General features: G+C 38.3%; 1 protein-coding gene and 1 long non-coding RNA gene across 2 annotated transcripts in view; both read right to left on the bottom strand.

The window, feature by feature from the left end:
- Nucleotides 1-23,920, bottom strand: part of LOC116063358 — a 104,570-nt gene that overhangs the window by 29,231 nt on the left and 51,419 nt on the right. The gene's annotated exons all lie outside the window — the stretch shown is intronic.
- Nucleotides 1,653-16,427, bottom strand: LOC116063360. The gene is made up of 3 exons (XR_004108253.1): nt 16,308-16,427; nt 5,620-5,622; nt 1,653-1,663 (listed from the first exon to the last, which is right to left on the bottom strand). It is a non-coding gene; the product is annotated as an uncharacterized LOC116063360 (long non-coding RNA).

Below are 23,920 nucleotides of genomic sequence, written 5' to 3'. Positions count from 1 at the left end.
ACAACTGATGGGGGTCAAAATGAACAATAAACAACAAACAATACCAGTTTAAGCTCAATTAATAAAAACTACTGTTTAGTTCCAGAGAAAGACTTTGAGGGTATTTTCTCCTTTCTTCTTTGACAAAATAATCACATAAATTATGAAAAAGGCAATATTCTTCTGTTTTCACTGACTAGTTGGCAGTATCAACTGTAAATGAACCGTATGTGCACCAAAGCATGACTTCTAAATAAAACTCCCCAAATGTTTTGACATTATTTTTACAGTGCCCTCATAACCCAGGTGTGCAGACGCCTTACACGCTGTGAGGATAACTAACACTGGCTCCACTTAGTTTTGACGTCCAGCCTTCAAGAGTCAAAGAAGAAACACTGCAGAGCACTGGGGGTCCAATACCTGAGCGGGGTAGTCGACTCATTGAGTGGACATAAACCTCCTCCACCTGACATGTGGTGGGAAGAGGATTAGTTAAACACACTCAGCCTTGGCTGACTCACAGTTTGTGGAATCACAAAGTAATCTCGAGGCACATTCACTTAGGAGGCAGCTTGATGATCCCAGGCCAGTGATTTATTCATCTTAGGCACGTTGCGAGGCTGTAAGAATTTGTCAAGTTAGAATCCTAATTAAAACTGTTAATCACAGATTCCTGTTTGTTCAGCACTCGAGTGAAATGAAAAATGTGATCAAATTATTCATTGCTCCCTTTCAGACAGGTAAGTCTGCATAGCTGCGAGCGTCAATGTGCCGCAAAAGTTTTTTTAAAGGCTTATGAAGACTTTAAGCCCAGACTTTTTAATTCATTTGATATACATCAAAATTTTAAGTTGACATAAACAATTAAACCACTGGACCAGTTTGGATGTATCTATTTATGTAGATCAGCAAAATTTCAGACATCTAGAAAATGGTCTCCAGGCAATGAAAAGTATGCAGTGGACTGGATCAAAGTTCATGTTCAGAACTCAAGCAATGTGCTGCTCATATTGAGAGTGAAGCCTGGAGCGATATTACATGAAGTTAAAGCGACTGCTTTATTTTCTCAGCCCTAACATTCCATGCTGTTCACATACATTTTGAGTCTGTAGGTGTCATGAAATCTCCTCCCAGAAACTACAATACTGCCTTATTTTTGGAGGATTCTTTGTATACATTGTTATTAAATCACGCTATTGTTAAGGGTTTTTAAGGACATGCAACAGCCAGAAAAAAACAATGATCATATCAGAATAAATACATCTTAATACCAAATCCACTGTCATGCAGTTAATTCTGCTTAGCTGTGACCTAGACAGGTACGGTACTCCTGATCTAGCGAACTACCTCACATATTTACGTTTATTGTGGTGCCCTCTAGTGGCCATAGTCATTATGGCGGGAGCAAAGCAGACAGTGATGTGAGAAAGTATAAGAGCGCAGATTGAGGCAGGTTGGGGTGGTGGGTCAATGGGTCAAACAAACAAGATTTCCGACCAGAAGACCAGTGTCTGTGTCCTGTTTGAAAATCGCAGTAAAGGGCAAGATTTTTTTAACCTAACAGACCAAACAGAGCTACGTCACGTTCAGCGCCACGTGAATAACCGGAGGTGAAGAAACGTCTGAATTTAACCCAAACCACAGTGTTTTCTAAACTATAAGTCATATTAATGCCTAAACATAACTAAGTAGTTTTTGTGCTTATTAACCTAACCAACTGTTGCCAACCAACACTGCGCCTGTTGCACAATGTTAACATGTTAAAAACTGCGACTGTTATGTTCTCTGGTTTAGATATGAGGACAGAAAACACTCCCGTAGGTTATATTAGAGAGTAGGAATAAACTAGATGGATAATTTGTTCAGACTGTCAAATGTAACCAGATGGCAACGCTTCCTCTGCTTATTATTAGAATGTCAAAACACGTGTTTTAACAGCCCAGTGTCCCCAACCTTAGACATAACTAAATTAGCTAAAAGAAACACGGCAAATACATAGATATTCAGCTTTTTAGCCAACTGAAGCTTGGCAACAGTGTAGATTGTAAAATGAATTGCATTAGTGGTGTTGATATGTGTTGCTAATGTGATACATTTATTCAGTGTAAATTCCAGGTGGGACAAAAACTGTAGTACATACTGTATATGACCAATATTCATCACAACATTCTGATGTTTAGTTAAAGTGGGTTAGGTTGTATTCTGCTAAAATGGCTAAGGTTAGTTGAGGAAAGGGGTTGTTAACGCCCATATCAGTTTTAGTTGTTGACAACATTCAAACTCCAGCATGCCTCAAATCACGACATCAAGATTCTCCTCCACGGAAGTGATTTAGAAACTCACTGGGAACTCTCTAGGGACTTCACTTTGGGAAACTCTTGGCTAGTGAGTAATAGTAAAGAATGTGAGGGGGGGTACTGTAAATTAATTGGTCTTCTTCCTCTAGTGTGACATCCTGCTTCTTTCACCAATGAAACAAGGCAACTGTAAAACTGTACAAGACAGGACTCGTTCAAGGAAACAGTGCCTCATCACCACCATGTGTAATGAAACTAAACACATACAGTAAGGGGCATGAGGGGCCTGAGGCTGTACCCTAAGTGCCTTTGATAAGATGGAAAGCATTACATCATGCCACGGTACATCTGTGTGCACTATCAACATGAATGCCAATTTCTGTAATTCAACAGCAGTTTCTGATGTCTTCTAACACGGATAAAAGCTATTCAAGTGAAATAAAAAACTAAAGAAAAGGGCTAGATTGACATATCTAGGGGAGTCTATCTAGGCCATAGTGTACAGTAGATACTGTAGAAGTCCTGAAGAGCATGGACATGTAAAACTTAACACAGTGACATCATTATCATTGATATTACTTAAGCAGGGGCCCTTACTTTAGCTTTGTCTAAAACAATGTTCTGATCAGGACAATCAAGAGGGTTAAAAACTAAAGGCTGTGTTAAAGGGTAACTACCGTTTTTTTCAACCTGGACCCTATTTTGCTATGTTTTCGTGTCTAAGTGACTGATGGGAACAACAATCTTTGACATTGGCCCAGTATTAAGTATGATCGCTGCAGTCAGCAGCGGCGAAAACAAGCTACAATGTAAGTTAAAGGTGCTGTAGGTAGGATTGTGAAGATCCAGGACATAGCCAAATAATTTGAACATCGACAACTTCTCAGTCCCTCCCCCCTTTCTGCTAAAGCCCAAACTTTCTTCTAAGCCCCTCCCCCCACAAGGGAGAATGAATGTGTGTGCATGAGCAGTGATTGACACGCATTTAGACACCCCCCCTGGCCCTGATTGGAGCATCTGAACAGGGAGCTGTGGATTTTTCCAAATCACACTACAGGCTGTAGGTGGTGCCAGAGGAGCCAGATTTTTTTTAAATTACCTGCTTCATATAGTTCTACTGGAACATAGGGTCAACAAATATGACAGAAAGTTAGTTTTATAAGTCTTATATACTGCATCTTTAATAGGGCAATTGTGCAGCTTGTTTTTACCTTCACAAAAGTGCTTGTTTTGCCACTGACAGGCTCAGATTAATATTCTAAGTGTCTGACAACATTATGGAAAGGATTTCTAAGGAGGTTGACCTTTCTGTTAAAGAGTGAGATCCTTATTATTTATTTAAAAACATCCGCGAAAATTGTGTTCGCTAAAGCCACCATACTCCATGTAAATAAACAGTAAGTTTAGCATCGTAAAATACACTTCATTCAAAGTCGATAGAAACAAAATAAAACTATGAAAACACTTTTCCAACCCTCATAACTCTAGTTTTGGTTGAAATACACCAGTACACACATAGTTTACTGATTTATATGTGAACATATGCTGGCTCTATACACGCTAAAAGTATTGTTTTTTTAAATGGATTCTGATGGGTGTAGTGCTTGCGACCTCAGAGCTGTTTCTGGTTAAACGGAAAGGTCTTAAATAGGTTTTTAAAAGGCCTACCTCTGTAGGGATCCTTTCGATAATGTTGTCAGACACTTAGAATAATAATCTGAGCCTTTCATTGGCAAAATTAAGCACTTTTAGTGGACCAAATTGATGATGCACATTTGCCCCATAGGATTACATTGCAGCCCGGTCTGCCCGGACGGTTACAGCATTAACGCTTAATATTGGACCAATTTCAAAGACTGTTGTTCCTATCAGTCACTTAAAGACAAAAACATAGGAAAATAGGATCCAGGTTGAATATTTTCATTCCTCTTAGGGTCCATTCATTAGATGATTGGATAACATGTGTTCAGTCATTCAGTACATTAACAGCAAACAGCAATAAGCAAACAAATCAGTGATTACCACAAATGATCAGGTAAATTACTATAACATTGCTTCCTTAGCTTTATTTATTGCATGCTACTGTGATAATGTGATGTTAGTGATGCATTTTGGCTTAATGAGCTGAGACAATGGTAAATTAGCAGCTAGTAAATTGATACATTGCTGTTCTTTTCACTGATTTTCCCTATGGGAGGCTGCTGCAGATGGGCCCACACTGAGGGTTTATATCATCTATGTATGCCCCTTAGGCCTTTGTGTCACGTCCTTGCAAAACAAATGGAGGCAGTTTTTTTTTTCTAAGGGGACTTACATATATTGTATTACTAATATTATTCTGTATGTACAATTTGGGCAGTGGTTCCACCACGTACAATTTTGTAATGTCTATTTGTCACCCATCATCACTTGTTTAATAAGTGCAGGTCTTGGTTCTTTTTTTTTTTTTTTTACGGGTCCATTACTTCCTAACAATTTCCTGGAAAGAGTTGAGTAGCCTAATTTAGTACAAATTGTATGCAAAATCAAAGTTCTATATTAGTTTAAAGCTATAGTGCGTAGTTTCTGCCTCCCCCATGAAGAATTCTAAGTAATGACAACAAAACTGTCGCGCATCCACATGACCCAAGCCTTCCATGACCGCGCACCTCCCCCCCCTTCTCCACGCAGTTGCTAGTATCCAAGGAGGACACAGACGATTAAAAAACATGATGGACTCTTCAGAAGAGGTTATTATCTTCACTCGAGTTTCTGCACGGGAAAGTCGCCGGATGACACAATCTTCTGAACATAGCCATACTGAGAAATACAGAGAGAGTTTTGTGAAGCTGATGTCTCAGCTGATGTCTGTCTTAATTAGCTTTGTATCAACTCATTTGACAATGGCTTGAATGTAACGGACGTTCATTAATATCAAAATGATATGCACTAAAGCTTTAATTGTGTTTAAAGTTTAAAAGCAGTTGATTTCTAGAGAAATTTATTTGGAAGAACTGCTCCACTTAAACCCCAATTAAGTATTAATGTATCATTCATTTAAAATTGGAAACCTTATTCTCCATATATATTAAATTGTATGCTTGCATGTAGACAAATTGACAGTTTTTAGATGTATGCTGACACTAGGTTATGTTAGCTTAGCATTTCACTAGAATTAATTAATTGGAGCTGTAACAAAACAGTCAATATGTTACCTAAAATTGGAGCCAAATTACATAGTTTTTTACACAAAACTAGCCAAACATCTAAAAAAGTAAAATAATATTGTGTAGCATAGCATGTTTTTGTTCTCCTTTTCATATTCCATGAATCACCTCGCCACCCTTCAGATTTATCTTGCAACCCCCTTGTGGGGGGTTCCCAAGTTGGGAAGTGCATATTACAAGTCTAATTATATGTCTGTCACTGAGAAGTCAATGACATTTTGAAATAGTCTATGAATCTGAAAATGTGAATGCAACTCAATCTGATATTCTGAACAAGGCATCTAATTGTCGGAATCATTTAATGGAAGGTGTAGATCAACATGGGTTACATTTATGAATTAGTCAGAGCAGCTGTCACTCAAGTCCTTTTCATCTGCGGCAAATATCCTAGCCCTCAGTCAACTTAAGGTGTTCATTCTACCGTTTGACAGCCCCCATGGGTGAGTGGGCCCCACTCTAAAAGCCCATCCAGACATAGATGCGTAGCACTAGTGACCTTTAATTTCATTCAGACTGTGTACAAATGACTTCAGCATAGCCCACTTAGGAAAAAAAAAGCCTGTGAAAGAAAGTCTTTGCAAGATTGTAGCTACTCTGGGTTTCGGCACACTGGCATTATCTACTCGCTAGCTTTAATGACTTCCAGCCGAGAGGAGCCACGGTGAGAGTCCTGGCAGTCAGTCTAAGAATAGCATTAGACACAAGGTTATCTGGGCATTACTCTCACTGTAACATGCAATTAACTCCACTCCTCCATTTTCATTACACAATTATTCATTAATGTCAATTTAATTTTATGCATTGTTCTACATGACCAAAGCCTGATTACGGGGCCCTTGCACTCCAATATCCCAAGTTAACTGGTGCCAGCCTCACTTGCAGGCCGACTAATTGCAATTTAGCCCTAGACAGCACCTCCCTCTTTAGGCTGTCCTTAATGGAGCAACTGATTCACAGACAGGTAACGATTGGAAAGACAGAGTGCTTCTCTCTCTGAATGGAAAACAAATGCACTGCTGCTAAGCTGTTTTCTTTGTGATAGCACTAAGGTCTGCCCTTTGTATTCAGAGAGGGACAAGAGGTAATATATTTCCTTAAATCCTATTTGTCTTCCAATTCTATCTCCATATAGAAATAAGAAGACCCTATTAAATCACACAGGAATGTCTATACAGAGGGAGCAATGGAATTTAGTTTATGGACAGATAACAATTTGCATTTGCCATTTCAAGATTAAGGAACCATATGTACATTTTTCATTATAAACTAGCCAAAACTATTCCAAAATGGTCTAAAGAAATGGGGAAGAATAAAGTTGTATACATGTATTCTCGGTTTGGGCTGTTGCTGTCCCAGCTGTTCAGTTCAGTGATTATATTTTCTAGGTCATAAAAAATTCCTCCCCTATAACTGGAGCGTCTCCTACTTCTTATAAAAGTTCCGGTTTCACCAGCTTTGAGGTAACAATAGTAATGTATTGTAAAATATGTCAGAAGAATGGTCAGGAAAATATGTGGCATGCCTCACAAACTGCCACTAACAAAGCAAGGTCAAATATAGATGTAGGAAACTTACACAGGCCAAAGGAATGAGAGCTGTTGAGTTGACCATTTCTCTCACTTACAGAACTACTTTCATGCCTTGTGTCTCTGTTACTCAGAACTAGTGATAGGGAACGTGTTAGAACCAGCACTAATACTTGTGTTTTCAAGAATACAAAGGACTAAGAAAGCAACAGTTAGGTTTATCGCTATGCTGTATTGCTTAATTTGTAGGACGCTGCTTTTGTTGAGGGCATGGTCGATTAAGGATTTAGACCCTTTTTAGGGGGGCTTTGTTTAGTAGTTTTTGCAGTGTCTTCATATCAAGATGGAAGATCCAATCCGTCCATGTTGTTGGAAGAACAGACCAACATCATAATCCCTAGAGCTGTGTTGGTTGCGTGGCGAAAAAAAGGCTATGACTGACCTTTCAGTTCCATCCATCTGATGGTAATTAGGTGCTGCAATCCCAGTGTTTATGAAGGTATTAACACAACAACTGTTTGGGCTTTTCCAACCATCCTGTCTTTGTCCTCTGTAATGGCTTTCACAGCAAGCAGTAGGGTTTTGTGCAATAACTAAAGGTTCTGTACTTGACATTCAGAACATTAATATAGCAGCAAACACATATTTGCTATATAAAGATACTCCCTCTGTGTGTGTTGTAATCTGAGCTTCTCTGATTTATGTTTTGATAGCTGCTCAGGCCGTGCATGCATGTTAAGTGCATGCACCTGTGACAAAACGTCTGTATTTCACGAATTGGGGAACGGTGTGTGAGAGCTGTGTGGAGGCAATCCCAGCCTGCTGGTTTTTTTCAGTGTACCGCCCCTTTAAGGGCAGCAAATTGTTTCACACACTTCTGTCAGGAAATGTGCCTTATGCAATAATGGTAAAAAAAAAAATTATGAATCACAAGGGAGCATTTTTTTTTTTAATACACCTGACATCGAACACATGATTAAAGAGTGCAAATTTGAGGGTCACCCCAGGCCAATTGGACCTGTGTTTCATGCACTGATTCACATCAAAGACTCCCAGGCAAGACTCCTCAAGGCATACCGTATGTGATCAAAGCCCATCTCCTCTTTGTAAATTCCATTTTATCCTTGTTGTTCATATTATGTTCCAGAGTAACCATACAAATCTCACACATAATTGGGAGGGTAAAAGACATTTTAATTCTTGCACAGCCATGTTTCATGCACAAAACAAGAAACTGTAATGTGAGATTGTGATTAATATACTTCTTTGTTGATTGACCATTGAAAAGACTACTCTTTTATTCTTCTGTTCAGCAGACTTTGTAAGCAGTAGGGCAGCAATTATTGTTCATTTTCAGACTGGGAATAATCAAGGCCTTCAAAAGAAAATTAGATAATAAGCATATCAAATATGAAAGGAAAGAAACAGCCAACTAGAGTCTTCACTCGGAATAAAAGAAGATGTGATTAGCATGGCCAAAGGTTTACAACATTTTGTTTGAATATAATAGATATAATTACTTTCGTGTTGAATTGAATTCACTTCATAACAATATATCAGAATGAGATGAAACGTGTCTGGATTAAAAGCGTGATATTTTCTTCTTCCATGTCTTCGCTCTTACTGAGTGTGGATCAGGTTGCAGTCTGTTGTTTTTGTTATTATTTTCATAACCATGGAAAAGTCTTTTAAAAAAGCATGATAATTAGATAAAAATGTTTTTTTTGCTCTTGCATCAACATACATTATACAAATTGTTAGAGGAAACATGACTTGGGTTCTGCTAAATGATTCAAACTGTATGATGTGTATAACGGCTTTCACTGACCCCACAAGAGCTTTTGAGCTAATCAACAGGAGTGCTCTTAATTGAGGCTGGACAAATTTGCTTATACTGAATTCCTGTCATACTCACACATGTGGCACCATTTCATTTAAAGGATACACTGCCAGTGTTTTCCCCTTGGTTTGTAGAAGACCTAGGTGCACGTAATTGGCGGGGGGTCTGGGCGTCCTTCCTTTAAGTATTTATATACCACCTATCACAGACATAGTCACAAAGTGCTTCATAGGCAAAATAAATACATATATTAAAACTGATCAATAGTCATGAAAAGCACAATAAATCATAGTAAAACACGAAAGCATAAATACCAAATAATATAGTCAGCAATGTGGCTAAATGAACGCCTGACTAAAAAGATGTGTCTTTGGCTGTTTTTTAAAGATTCCACCAGATGCAGTCACTCTTAAAACCTGTAGCAAAGCGTTTTACAGTCCAGGAGCGATTGTTTCAAAAGCTCTGTTGTGGTAGTTTTAAAGCTTCAGAGCATATCTTTTTGATATTAATGAACGTCCGTTACATTCAAGCCATTGCCAAATGAGTTGATAGAAAGCTAATTAGGACTATCAGCGCCACAAAACTCTCTCTGTATTTCTCAGTATGGCTATGTTCAGAAGATTGTGTCGTCCGGTGACTTTCCCTTGCAGAAATTCAAGTGAAGATAATAACCTCTTCTCAAGATCACGGAAGGCTTGCATCATGTGGATGCGCCAACAGTTTTGTTGTCATTACTAGAAACTACGCACCATAGCTTTAATGCATGTTCAAAGTTCTATGTCGAGTGAAGATAATTAACTTCTGAAGAGTCCATCATGTTTTTTAACACTCCGTGTCCTCCTTGGCTACTAGCAACTGCGTGCGCAGTTACGGAAGGCTTGTATCATGTGGACACGCCAACAGTTTTGTTGTCATTACTTAGAATTCCTCATGGGGGCGGCATAAACTACCAACTATAGTTTTAATAATAGTAATACATTTCAATTATGGGCGCCTTTCTGGACACCCAAGGTCACCTTACAAGACAATAAAATAGTAATAATAATAGTAAAAACAAACAGAACATTACTAAGTTTTGTGTCTCTTTTTCACATCATTTTGGACCATTATTAATACCATATCGTGTCTAAAAATGTTGGAAAAGCTAGAGCAGATCAAAAATAAATAACACTCAAAAAGCATAAAGACAAAACTTGTTAAAGAAGTCCACTGAGGTCCAACTACAATCATTATATCTGAGAAAAGTCTTTTAGTTACATTCATTCATTAGGCTTAGGTGCTGCCCAAAATGGCAGCACCTATAATGGCAGGGAAAACCCAAAACATTCTCACTCCCATCGCGTAAAATACGGACGCTTGGTCAGGTGCCTTTATCTAAACGCGCTTGGTCGGGGCTATTGCCGTCACTTTTGATGCAATTAGGTTAAGGAAAAGATTGTTGTTGGGGTTATTAAAGGTACGTTTCCGTGACACACGGGACTAGAACGGGACAGTTTGGTTTAGGAAAAGACGATCGGGACAGTTGGGTTTAGGAAATGAAGGAAGGGGGAGTTGGGTTTAGGAAACGTGACAAGCAGGACACAAGCTCCGGTCTCCGGGGTGAAAGTCCTGTGTTGTTTGACCCATCCACCACCTCAACCAGTCTCCCTACGTGGAATTTCGGGGTTTAATACTACTCGCTACCGTTGTCGCTCTTAATACTACGTCATCTTCAATCGCCGCGTAGCTGCTGCTCTGTCCGGTGCGTTCGACACGCACGCTCGGGGTGTTGATAGCACAGTGGATATGACACATGCCTTTGGTGTGGGAGACCTGGGTTCGAATTCCACTGTGATACATCAACCAATGTGTACCTGAGCAAGACACTTAACCCCTAGTTGCTCCAGAGGCGTGCAGCCTCTGACATATATAGCAATTGTAAGTCGCTTTGGATAAAAGGGTCAGCTAAATGACATGTAGCGCTGAAGGGTGCTTTTTGCGTCGTATCTGACACTGAGAGGCACTGCCCAAGCGTCCGTATTTTACGTGTTCGGAGTGAGAACCGGTTGGAAAACCCTGCAATTTAGATACGTTTGGAAATGAACCGAACTGGGAAGAAGTTATTGTATAACTCACACGTTTAAATTATATTCAGGCTTAAAGTTCTGCATAATAAAGGTCGTTCTGCTTTAAGTGACAGGTGGCTGCCATCACAGGCGAGCATAGACTGTAGCCTTCATTCAGCCCACCTCAGCTCCATCTCTTTGTTTTATTTTGCCTCTTCAGAAAACTATGGGTTACATCATGGAGACTACGTCCATTCTTTATGCAGTCTTTGGTTATATCTTGTTTGTTTAGTCCAACTAAAACCAAAGTGTAAAAAAGTTAGCAAAATGCTTCCTTTTCAGATGGTTTAGTGACTAAAAAGCTGGCATGACTCATTAGCCTTCTCAATTATAGTGTTAGCGAAGAGAAAACAATAGCTAGTTGATAGACTTCAAATAGACGATTACAGATTAAATATGAAATTGTTTTCTATGTTCGAACAGCAGTTGGAATTACAAATTTCAAGCTGTAGTGTCATTCATGATAATTAGAGGATATGTCACCCAGCAACGGTGTGTTTCTAAATATTATTTGTATTATTATTAGTTAAAATTATAGATGTTCTGATACAGATACCATTCGGAAAAGCCTCTGATACTGCTTAAAATGCTGGTATCGGAAAGTACTGGAGTTTATGCACCGATCTGATACCACGCAACTTAGCCCTGAAGAAAATCTACTTTAAAGTAGTTTATTCATGTTCTTTTTCCATTATGACTGACTGTCAAACTGGATAGTAAAAGAAAGTTTTATGGCATTCATTTTTTGTGTTTGTTCATGTTACATAAAATACTTTAACCTTAGCCAGACCATTCAACACAGATAGAAATCATGTCACATCCATACAGGGATAGTAGTATACAGCTGTTTAAACACACTGGTATTGGATCAGTACTCGGTATCGGCCGGTACACAAGTTCAGCTATCGGAATTGGTATCGGGAAGCAAAAAAAGGTATCGGACCATCTCTACTTAAAATTGAGCTCTATTCCTTATCTAGGAACAAACTACAATATATTATAGTTTGGCTACACTTTTTGAAGAATCTGTTCACTGTTGGTTTTGGTCTCTTAATGGAATTTGTTCACAAAATAAAAATTTAAAAATATCACTTGACTTGTCCTTTAACACTTGTGTTGTCTTCCTGTCGACCATGAACTTGTTGTCTTTCTGGGTCAAAATTGAAAAGTAACTTTTATTTTTTAACGTTTTTTTTTTAACGTCACTTTTTTCAACACTTTTTTAATTCATGGTCAATAAACCTAATTTAAATGAAATTATACTTACTTTTTGAGTTTAAAAAAAGCAGAAATTATGAATTATGTTGACTAATAGTTAAGTTCAGAGGATGTTGAGTGACTCACAGTTTATGTCAAAGTTTAGTCGGGAGACTAATTTTGTTTGTTTTGTAGGATTTTTTTTTAATTCAAATGCTATAAAATTGAATAAAAATGCCCAAAATTCAATGGAAGTAATCATTGATTTTACATGCGAAGAATGTTGTATGGCTTTCAAACAACGTACATCCATGCGTCCATGTTATTTTTGGGCAATTTGGTTGAAAGAAACCCATATTTCTGATATAAAAAAAACTGTGAAAATGGATCAAATTTGACCCGAGGACAGCACAAGGGTTAACCACATAGCCAACCACTGAAACAATTAACTTTTTACAATAGACATGTTTCCACAGCAGACATTTTGACTTATAATAGTAGGAAAATCACAGGTGTTACTATTAACATTAAAGGGTAACTACCATTTTTTTTTCAACCTGGACCCTATTTTCCTATGTTTTTGTATTTAAATGACTCTTTGACATTGGTCCAGTATTAAGCAAGATCACTGCAGTCGGCAGTGGCGAAACAAGCTACAATGTAAGTTCATAGGCCAATTGTCCTGCTTGTATTTACCTTCACAAAAGTGCTGGATTTGCCACTGACAGGCTCAGATTAATATTCTAAGGGTCGGACAACATTATGGAAAGGATTTCTAAGGAGGTCGTCCTTTCTGTTAAAGAGTAAGATCCTTTTTTTAAATGTGAAAACATCCGCGAAATTGCGTTCGCTAAATCCACCAGACGCCATGTAAATAAACAGTCATTTAAGCATCGTAAAATACACTTCATTCAAAGTCGAAAGAAACAAAATAAAACTATGAAAAGCCGTTTTGGGTCGTCTTTCCACTTCACAACCATCACAACACTAGTGTTGATTGAAATAAACACATAGTTTACCGATTTTCATGGGAAAATATGTTGGCTCTATACACGCTAAAAGTATTGCTTTTTTTAAATTGAGTCTGGTGGGTTTAACGCTAGCAACTTCAGAGCTGCTTCTGGTTAAACAGAAAGGTCTCAAAGAGGTCTATCTCTGAAGGGATCCTGTCCATAATGTTGTCAGACACTTAGAATATTAATCTGAGCCTGTCAGTGGCAAAAACGAGCACTTTCGTGAAGGTAAATACAAGCTACAAAGGACAAGCTTCTGCTAAAGCCCAAAACGGTCTCCTAAGCCCCTCCCCCCACAAGGGAGAATGAATGCGTGTGCATGAGCAGTGATTGACACTCAGTTAGATAACACCCCCCCATCAGAACAGGGAGCGGCGGATTTTTGCAAATCGCACTACAGGCTGTAGGTGGTGCCAGAGCAGCCGGATTATTTTTTAAATTACCTGCTTCATGTAGTTCTACTCGAATATAGGGTCAGTTTCAGCAAATATGACAGAAAGTTAGTTATATAAGTCTTACCTACTGCACCTTTAATACTGAACCAATGTCAAAGATTGTTGTTCTTCAGTCACTTAGACACAAAAACATAGGAAAATAGGTTGAAAAAAGGGTACCCTTTAATAATGGCTCTGTTCTATTCAAGTGTCCCAGTTAGCCATGACAGGGTGGAAGTGAGCCAGCATGCACAATACCAGGACTTGAAACTGAAGCAGCTAAATGGAATTCAGCCACCATTCATTTTATTATTCACACCTGTGCTTTCCTACCCTCTGACATGTCAAAATGTCCTTCATGAAAAATGCAAATGTTTGACTGTGACCTCAAAGATATCTAATGCAATATGATGAAATGAGTAATAACAAATATAGAAACACGAGTAATGAAATCACAGATACATTCGATTGTTAACAGACATCACTTTCCATATTTCTCATTTGTTTTCTTGGGTTAATATTAGTTACAACCAGGGAAACAAATAAGTAGAATGTGGTGTGTGGGAGTGAAGTTGGTGTTGGATAACCTACAAAATAGTGAGAATTTAGCAGGCATTAAAGCTTTCATCATGACTGCAAATGTTTATTTAGATCCATGAGAAAGAAAGAAAGAAAAACCTATCAATCTGTCTTCTCTCTATTCACTTCATTCTGTTGACGGTTATTTTGCCGTTATTACCCTGGCTGATTGGTGGGGATTGCTTAACAGCTTTTGCATCCCCCAATTTCTAATTTCTTTTAATTAAAACCCAGTTCACTTCACCTCTGGCTGTATTGTGCAGCAGTATAACAAAAATGAATTAAGTGCAGCTAGCCTAGAGGGGAAGAGCACTCCTCATACGATTATAATTGTCAAAATGAAACTACTAAACAAGCTTCAGCTGTAAGTATCTTGGAGAATGAGACATTTGTAACAGATTGTTTTCCCCCTTCTTCTTCCATAATTCACAAGTGTTTGGACGAGGCAAAACTTATTTTTTTAAATATAGCGTTTAAGAGATGCAACGCTCTTGCAGTGCACAGTAGAGTGATTTTCTGGGTAATCAAGACAATAGGATAATTACATCTAGATGAAAACATGCAGCACTTAAAATGCAACATTAGACAGCTCATATGCTGCATATCGGTGGGTCTGTACAATTAAAAGACATATGGGAAAACATCAGCATGAGCACAGGAGGCCCTGAATGTTAATGGAAGACTGAACTCTCTTTGTATTCCGTTCTCCAGTTGGAGTGTTGAGATGGCTCCTCTGATTGTCCACTGAGAGTTGTTTACATTTCTTCAAAAGCTCCATTTAGTTTCCCCTGACAAGTTGGAATAAGTGACTTGGCCATGATGGATGGAGGCACCTGTCCTAATGGTGGCTCAAACTGTGCCCACTAGTGCACGATACATTGATAAATTGACAACAGTTGGGACATGCTCTGCTAGCAGGGAGAATGAGGCTACTAGGACATCCGACTGCTCACCATGTTTCCATGTCAGCGTTATGGAACCTCACAATGGTGGAATGTGGAAGTCCCCAAACAGCTGCGATAGTGGAATGTGCGCTCAGAGGGGTATGTGACGATTAATGTTTGGTCTTTGTCATTGCCAAAGAATAGTATGGAGGCGGATTAGTCAGAATTCTGAGGATAAAGTCAGAATTCTGAGATTAAAGTCAGAATTCTGTCTTTTTTCTCGGAATTCTGACTTTAAACTCAGAACTTAATTTTTTTTCAAATGTAGCCCTAATCATCTTCCATAGAACAGAGACTACGTTTGCAACATTAAAAGTTTAGGTCTACAAATCAGCCATGTAGGTTAACATGTTTAGGTGTTGTTGAATCATTTTTGTGCAAAGGAAAACCAAATTTAAATTTTATATTTAACAAAATTAGATTTGAGAAATTTAGATTAGCTGTTACCTTAGCTGATTTAGCTTTTTTATTTGTGTCTTTGTGGTGACTTTAAAATGTCTTGTTTAATTCAGAGCCATATATAGAGAGAGTTTGGCCAATTAGGGAATCAAATGTTTTGAGCTATCCTGTTATGCGATTGGTCACGTGTTTCGTGGACTCCATGTTAGATATCAACATTCATCTGATTCCCATTGACATAGTGCAGGGAATAGTGGAAACATTTTATAAATTATTAAAAAAATGGCATGAATCACTGAAAAATTGCCCTACTGTTGCGCGTTTGGCTGCAATGAAAGACAGAGAAGCGGCAAAAGATTTCCCCTGTGAACCAAAAATGCGAAAAGTATGGGAGCTGAAGGTGAAAAGAGCAAACTGGAGGGCAAGTGACTACTCATTATTGTGTGAGGTAAATGTCAATTTCTCTCTTCGACTTATAATAACAAATTACATAGGACAAATACAGTAATACCATTGTTAATGTGTACCATGCTGTCAAAAAAGTTCTAACACTGCTTTAGAAATTAATGAAGTTTGAAGTTAGCCAAGCCTTATGCTAGCGTTAGTTTTTTTCGCTAGCACTCCATGTACCTAAATGCTTAGAAATGCTTGTGATCTTGCCATAGTCATGACTTGAATTTAAGCTAGTCTGACTTCAATTGTCATCTGTAACTCAGATGTAATATACTGTGACCACGCAGGCTGTCATTTATGCTGATTTAGATCACCAAATATTATTAATACATAACTTTGCCTCGGTTACTACTAAGTTATTATTGCTAGCGTGATAACGTTATGGTCCTGTCCTACTGCGATTTACACCTGACCAAAACACACTTTTTACCCATATGCTGTCAGTCGCATTATCATTGTCTTGTCATTTATTTTGTCAAAAGACTGTGAGCAACTTTGTTAAGAGTTCAGTTGCTAGTCATGACGTTTTTGGAAGTACAGAAATCATGTGTTTGTAGTTATGAATCACATAATGTCTTAGGCTACGATATGGGAAGGGTTTATCAATGTGTGTTAATAATAATAATAATAATAGTAATAATAATAGCCTAACAATGCAGTACATTACAATGCAGCACTAGTTACAGTTACAATTTTCGCCATTGAGTAAGTTTAACCTGTCCTCGGTGATGGATGAACTACGAAAGGTTATGTCAGGACTCGGGAGACTGAAGAGAAAGGTAAACACTGGTCAGAGACTTATTAGGCGACGTGGTCACTCACTACAATGGGCATTTTTTAGAGGCCCATTTAAGATATAGAAGGTAAATATACACTGAAATATTTCCGTAAGGGCCTTTTACATATTGACAAACGTTGATAATAACATGGAAAAAGCTCTGTACATTTTGTACCTACTACTATAGTACCAAATGGCAAGCAAAGTTACATTTTAGCTGATGAACACAGTAGCGCTCTGAGCAGCTTAAAAACCATATATATATAAAAAATTATTTAATGCATATTTAAAGGATCTTTTCCGAAAACTGTGTGTGATATCACAGGTGCAATGTACATTTATCTGCGTCTACAGTCAGCATCTACAATAACGGCAAAGCTAACTTAAGTAGGAAAGGTTATAATCCAGAATGTTAACAATTCATATTTCATACCTAAACCTCAAACTTGTCATTGCCTTCCAAAAATACTGATGGGAGCAGTTTCTGATCTGGCATTCCTATCGGCAGGAAGACCAGATCATTTGTCAGTGACTACGTTTACATGCACATAATATTCCAGTTTTGCCCTTATTCTGAAAAAGATGTCATTCCAAGTAAGCTGTTTATGTGGATAATGAAAGTGAATATTCCAATAATATTCCCGTTTACATGTAGCCATGCAAAATACGATTTTTTCAAAGTTACCAGCGGTGGCGGACTTGTTGGACCGTGCGAACACACCCTCCCTCTTTCATTCCTTCAACTGGCTTCTTGAAAAGGTCAGCCTAGCGATGTGTGCGCATATCCAAAAACCTGTTGATATCCAAGTCTTTGATAATGTTTAAAAGTAGCTGTGTTTCTCCTTCTTATGGGATCTGCAGTCTTGCAAACTGTTGGCTGGTTTGTGTACAGCAACCATAGCAATGCACAGAGCTGACCATATGCCGATGCTGACCAAAACCCATATTGAGACGCATATTCCAAATGCGCTGTATACATGTCCAAAGAATGCTGCTAAAACCTGAATAATACCGGAATATCCCACGTCTTGATCGGAAAATGGTATATTCGGAAAAAGGCCTTATTCGGTATATTCAACCGGAATATGCTGTTTACATGACCTGTATCAAATTCGGAATATTGTCATATTTGGAATAATAGTGGAATATTGGTGTGCATGTAAACATACTCACTGACTTCCAAAAAAAAAAACATATGAGTATTCTCTGTTCTGTCAACTCCATGGTTAAGTTTTGTTTAAGCTTTGACAAATTTCAGGACTTGGTTAACGCTAAAGAGTGTTTTGGTGTCGTGTCGGCCTATTTTGGTTTTCTGGCCCGCAACTTTACAGTTTGGTTCACTCTCACCGTTCTAATAAAATCAAAAAGAAAATCCAGCATGTCGCTGTCCACTGCGAAAAAGCTCTGATAAACCGTGCACTACCTGCCCAGCGCCAAACAGCAGCTAGTTGTTGAAAGGTAGGTATTTCCTTCAGTAAGTGGTGGAGGCCAAAACAGAGCCAAAAGGAGAGTGAATATATAGAATACATGGTTGGGTGGTCTGCAACAACACTAAAAATGAATCCTGCTGCATGTTGCAGCATGTCTGCTGTGTGTAAAACAACTGGTTGCTTACATGTTTGCCACAACAACTTTATAAATTGATGTGTCAGTGTTGTGTTTACAGCTTGTTTCACTACCCCAAAGTTGCCCCCCCAACACAAAAAAAAATCAATTATTGCTGCTTTAAGCATTTGAACAAATGACCAATGGTGTGAGTTTTTGGGTGAGGACAGTCTCTTGATTATAGTTTCAGGCCTCCTCGTGGCTTGAGAGATCATGCATTTAAAATAGTGTTTCCATACAGAAATTCAATTCCACGAATAATGACTATACAAACTGCAAATGGTTGTTTTAAAGGCTCCAGGTAGTTATGTAATCTGTATTGCTATCTCTCACACAACTCATACAGTTTATAATGAGCATCAGTTCAGCTTACCTCAAATGAGACTCTTAAAGCTTCCCATGGCATCCTCCCTGCTGTCTATTTTGCCTTAGTGTGATATGGGTTCCATAACAATCAGCACCTCCCTAATTATTTTTGGCACTCAAAACTTGCTCTGAAGGAGAAAAGACCAATTTGAGGCCTTTAAAACACCTTAACCTTCTTTTAAAGAGCAAATTAGCCAGCATATCTACCCATGAAGCCCAGCATTACACCATTTATGTCACTTCTTTGGAGAGAAACCTATTTTACACAATTAATGAGCATTCTTTGCAGCATTTCAAAGTCCAAGCTCTATTGTTGTCTGCGCAAGTTTGTCTTTCAAAATATCCTGTCTGTGTGTCAGTGCGTATTCTCTACCTAACACATAAGTGTGTTAAATTAAATTAGAACATGGACATAGAACATTGAACATGCATTAAAGCTATAGTGCGTAGTTTCTAGTAATGACAACAAAACTGTCGGCGCATCCACATAATGCAAGCCTTCTGTGATCTTGAGAAGAGGTAATTATCTTCACTCAATTTTAAGTCGCCAGACAACACCGGTTTCTGAACATAGCCATACTGAGAAATACAGAGAGAGTTTTGTGGAGCTGATAGTCTTATTTAGCTTTGTATCAACTCATTTGGCAATGGCTTGAATGTAACAGATGTTCATTAACCCTTGTGTTGTCTTCCCGTCAATCATGAACTTGTTGTTTTTCTGGGTCAAAGTAGAATTTTTGGTGTTCTTTCCGAAGTTTTAACATCTTTTTTCGATGCTTTTGACGCTGTTTTTAAACGTTTTTGTCACTTATTTTAACGCTTTTCAACGCTTTTTATATTACCGTTCAATAAACCTAATTCATATGACATTATACCTAATTTTTCAGAAATTATGTGTTATTTTGACTAATAGCTAAGATCAAAGGATGGGTTCAATACAACGTACATCCATGCATCTATGTTATTTTTTATGCAATTTGGTTGAAAGAAACCCTGTGTTGACCCTTGTGTTGTCAACACAAGGGTTAATATAAAAAAGTTATGCACTAAAGCTTCAATGGTATTTGATAAGTTTTGAATAACATATCCCTTTACAGACTGTGGCAGATCATGTTGCACTGAGAGGTAGGGAAATGAGATGACCCATCACCCCTCACATTGACAGAGTAACTTCTGCAAATTTAAATGAAGTTATTTGGTGAGCCAGTCCCTGCAAGTATCTCACATCTGCAATAGTTTACTTGGGTTACTCTTGTGATTAGTCAGACTCCTCAGGCCTTGTGAGATCAAATCCAGATGTTGCCATTCGTTCACAGCTTTGAGAGCTTAATAGAAAATAACATCTGTGTATTTATCTATGTAACAGAATCTAAAAGATCCCCAAAATTAAGAATAATTTTACACAACAGATTGTGCTAAAATGTACTTGTATAGTGGAAACCATAGGTGGTAAGTGATCTTTTAATATTTGACATCCTCTAGGCTACAATTTGTATACTGTATCACAGTAACATCACATTTGGAGGCTAAAGTCTATCTATACCACAGTGACTCATGTTTGTTAGTCATTTGTCTCATGGACATAAATGTCATAAATGCTCTCATTCCATTTTAAGCTGTTGTCTATTGGCTCTGTGCAGGCATGCGCTCAGCTTTGTCACACATGCGTCACTGCAACCTGCTGCGTCTTGGAACACTTCAGTTTATACACACTGCATAGTTTACTACCCAGTTTTGGTTTATTATTTCTATATATTATTTAATTTCCAACCGAATGTCTCTTATCCTCTTCGTTTGCTCAATATTGAAGGCAGATGATTTTATTTTCATTAATCAAGTGAGCGCCAATGAAACTCACTGGAAACTAATTTCACATCGGTTCCCAAAACAAATGTGATTTACGTTTAATCTACATCTAATCTTAAATAGTCTGATTGTATACCCTTTAGTGCTCAATGAAATAATTACACTGGCAAACATAGCTACAGGTAGGTTAGTCAGAATAAAGACATATCGGTTAAAGTGCTCGTCCACGTTGAGCGACTTCTCCAAGGTTTAGCTCCCTCCTGAGAATTCCACTCACTGATACAATGTTTAGAGAAGCTGGCACTCATTTTGGTGACTGCATGAAAATGATTAGAAAATGAAAATTGTTGGATAAATGGTTAAAAATAATTAATCCCCTATTCAGAGGGACACCATACCTACTATCAGTAGTAGGCCGATTAAGGATGCACCTGCTGGTGACGCATGATGCATGTGTGTGTGCGTGAGGGGGGTGAGGGGATATACCTCTACAACAGCAGTGCAATGAGTTTGCAGACATCTTAGTAACAGGTCTCCAACACATGTGCCTCAAGATAAAAGATGTGACCTTTACCATTACCTCTTCAGTTTGTTGCAATGGTGAAAATGTGATAAATGGAGAACTTGGTGACACTTTTTACAGGGGTTGATAACTGTAGGATACTGTATGTTACTAATGCCTACCATACACTAAACGACTCTGAAAAGACTTTAAGACTAAAGTCTGACACTATCTCACATCTATAGAAAATCTGTCATATAATCACTGAGTTTATAGTCACAGACTATAAGATTTTGCAAAGACTGGGGATCTTGCAGGTTCACACTTTGCAAGACTACGACTAGATTTGTTTTGAAAATGTTTAACCAAGCTAGCTAGCTATCGCTTGCGTTAGTTGGTAACTTAAGGGAAAGTTTGCAGATGTTCTGTTCTGCCGTACATGCAGATGAATGTCAAAATCTGCAACTTCCCCTTTTTAGCTTAGCACGTTGTCGTTACAATCATACACAACACTGGCTCTAGCCTGTTTGTGGCTTCCTGTTTGATGCTGGGTGGAGTGCACCCATTGGTTGTTGACAAGGTTCAGGTGATTTAACTTTTAAATTTAACTACCAAGACTTACGATAAATCAAACACGTTTGATTTTGTCGGAACGTCAAGATGGGAAGAAGACTTACTCGGACTGAGTTTTATGACCACCTTACACCAAATGATTAAGATGATGGGATCGCGCCATAACTCAAGCAAGACTTAGCTTGAAAAGTAATTTGGTAAAAGGTCGGCATAAGTCCACTCAGTTACATACAGAAAAGCTGAGAATTTTTGTGGAATGGAAATAGCAGTTGCATACAGGGCTTAATTTGAGCCAGAACACGGCTGAACATGTTCCGGCACCTCCGACGTTGGATTCGGAACCTTTTTTATTGGATCCAGCACCTCGAGTGACACTATGAAAAATGAATCGCCTAAATGAAAAAAATAAATCACTGTTTGTGTAGTGTTCAATGTTGTTATCTGTCTTGTTAGTCTTTATTCCCCATTGAAATTCCACAAAAATCTTGTGTTTGCATTTTCGATGCGTTTTAAGGTGAATTTTCAGGGTAAGACAGAGGGGTGAGAGGGACGGAGGGACGGAGGGAGGGGAGTCACTTCAAGTGACACTTGCGCTTGTGCTGGTTGAGTTTGCTGTTAGCCTCGTTTCACAAAAATGTCAAAAAGACAACAAAGTTTGCTTAACTTGTTCAAATCATGGATGTATTAAGAGAACGGTTCAAATACGCTGGCCAGTCGGATCCCAAACAAGCAAAAATCGTTTCTGCCGATCAAGAATGTGGAGACATTACATTTTGTACCCATGCAATGCATGTTCTGAAATTAAAATAAACATTACCCTGATGTACACACAGCGTTGTTTAGGTTTTTTTAGTCAGAGAAGCTACGTAGGCAGTGTAATTTGTTTTTGTTCCGTTACTGCCAACCCCCGTTTTGAGTTGTCGGATCCACCCCCACTCGGCGCTCCTGGACCTCCCACTTTACAAATTAAGCACTGGTTGCATACCAGCCCAGTCACATCAGATAATGGAACAGAATCCATCTGCATGTCGTTGAGTAATAGGAGGTGCTAGAAGCTTGGCGACCTAGTGAGCTAGTTGGTGAACTACTGCTTGCAGGGTTAACACTAATAAGCCCAACTAGCTGGGAACATGCTAGCGCTGTCAGTCACAATGGCTTGAGCTAGCTAGCTTGATAACAGGAACATATACAGTGTATTCAAGAGACATTTGTACCGGTGTTTCTTTCACTCTGGCAGCGGAGGTGAAATAAAAGTGGATGTGCAACACAGCAAATCAGCTATGATAGCCTCCTCTGTTTTTGGACTCTCTGGCTTTCTGTCCTCTCAAAAGCTCAGCACTGTCAAAATGGTTTTCTAGTAGTCCTGCGCGTGAATCCACTGATCGCGATGATTCAATTGAAATTACTTGACTTTGCCACAAAATTAAGTTAATTTAATTAAGAGTTAATTTGAACAGTTATGACTTTCCTATTTACATTTTTTTTACTTCACTTTGGACGTTCTGCTTACCATCTATTTTTCACTTTAAAAAAATTTAATTAATAAACCTGCAATGGTAAATGTAATAATGTAATAATGGTAAAGCAAATTATTGTTATTCAGCTTTAATGAGTTTCTCAGATTACTGGAAGGATGTTCTAATGAGAAACACTTATTGCATTACCTTACTACAATTTACCATTTACAGCATAATTATTACGTTGTCACTCCCACTGTATGTGTTTGTCATGGACTTTTTTAAGTATTATATGTATAGTATATATACTTTTACTGTAATCAAAATATGGTGTCAGTTAGGCTTAACATAACTGCAAACAGTCATCCAATGGAAACTATGTGGTTGTGTATTTCAGGTGTGTGAAATCAAGACTGACAGAGACAAGACATAGAGAGACAGAGAGAGAGAGAGAGAGAGAGAGAGAGAGAGAGAGAGAGAGAGAGAGAGAGAGAGTGTGTTGGTGCATTTTGAGGGGGAGGTGTGTGTGTGTAATGTGAATGTCACACATTTCAGGATTCACCTCCTGTGAGCCTTAAATCATTTATAGGCCTATAAGCAGTTTGCTTTGCTTCTACTTGACTTTTGTCATTTTTGTGATGTTGTCATCAGCTTAGCCTTGATGTTGGGAATTATTGGAAATTTTTAAAAATGTGACAAGCTTAAAGTAGCACTAATTCATCCTCTGAGCTTATCATACCTTTCACTTTGGTAAAGCCACATAACCTACACGATTATTCAGGGCGTCAAACTCTTTAAGCTTTTGCAATCAAACAGCAAATGCAGAGAGTATCTGACAACAAAACAAACAAAAATGCAGAA

This window comes from Sander lucioperca, chromosome 11 (assembly GCF_008315115.2).
Source record: "Sander lucioperca isolate FBNREF2018 chromosome 11, SLUC_FBN_1.2, whole genome shotgun sequence".
Classification (NCBI taxonomy): Eukaryota; Metazoa; Chordata; class Actinopteri; order Perciformes; family Percidae; genus Sander; species Sander lucioperca.
Note: the sequence above shows the minus strand (reverse complement) of the source record. Positions and strands in the feature narration are given on the sequence as shown.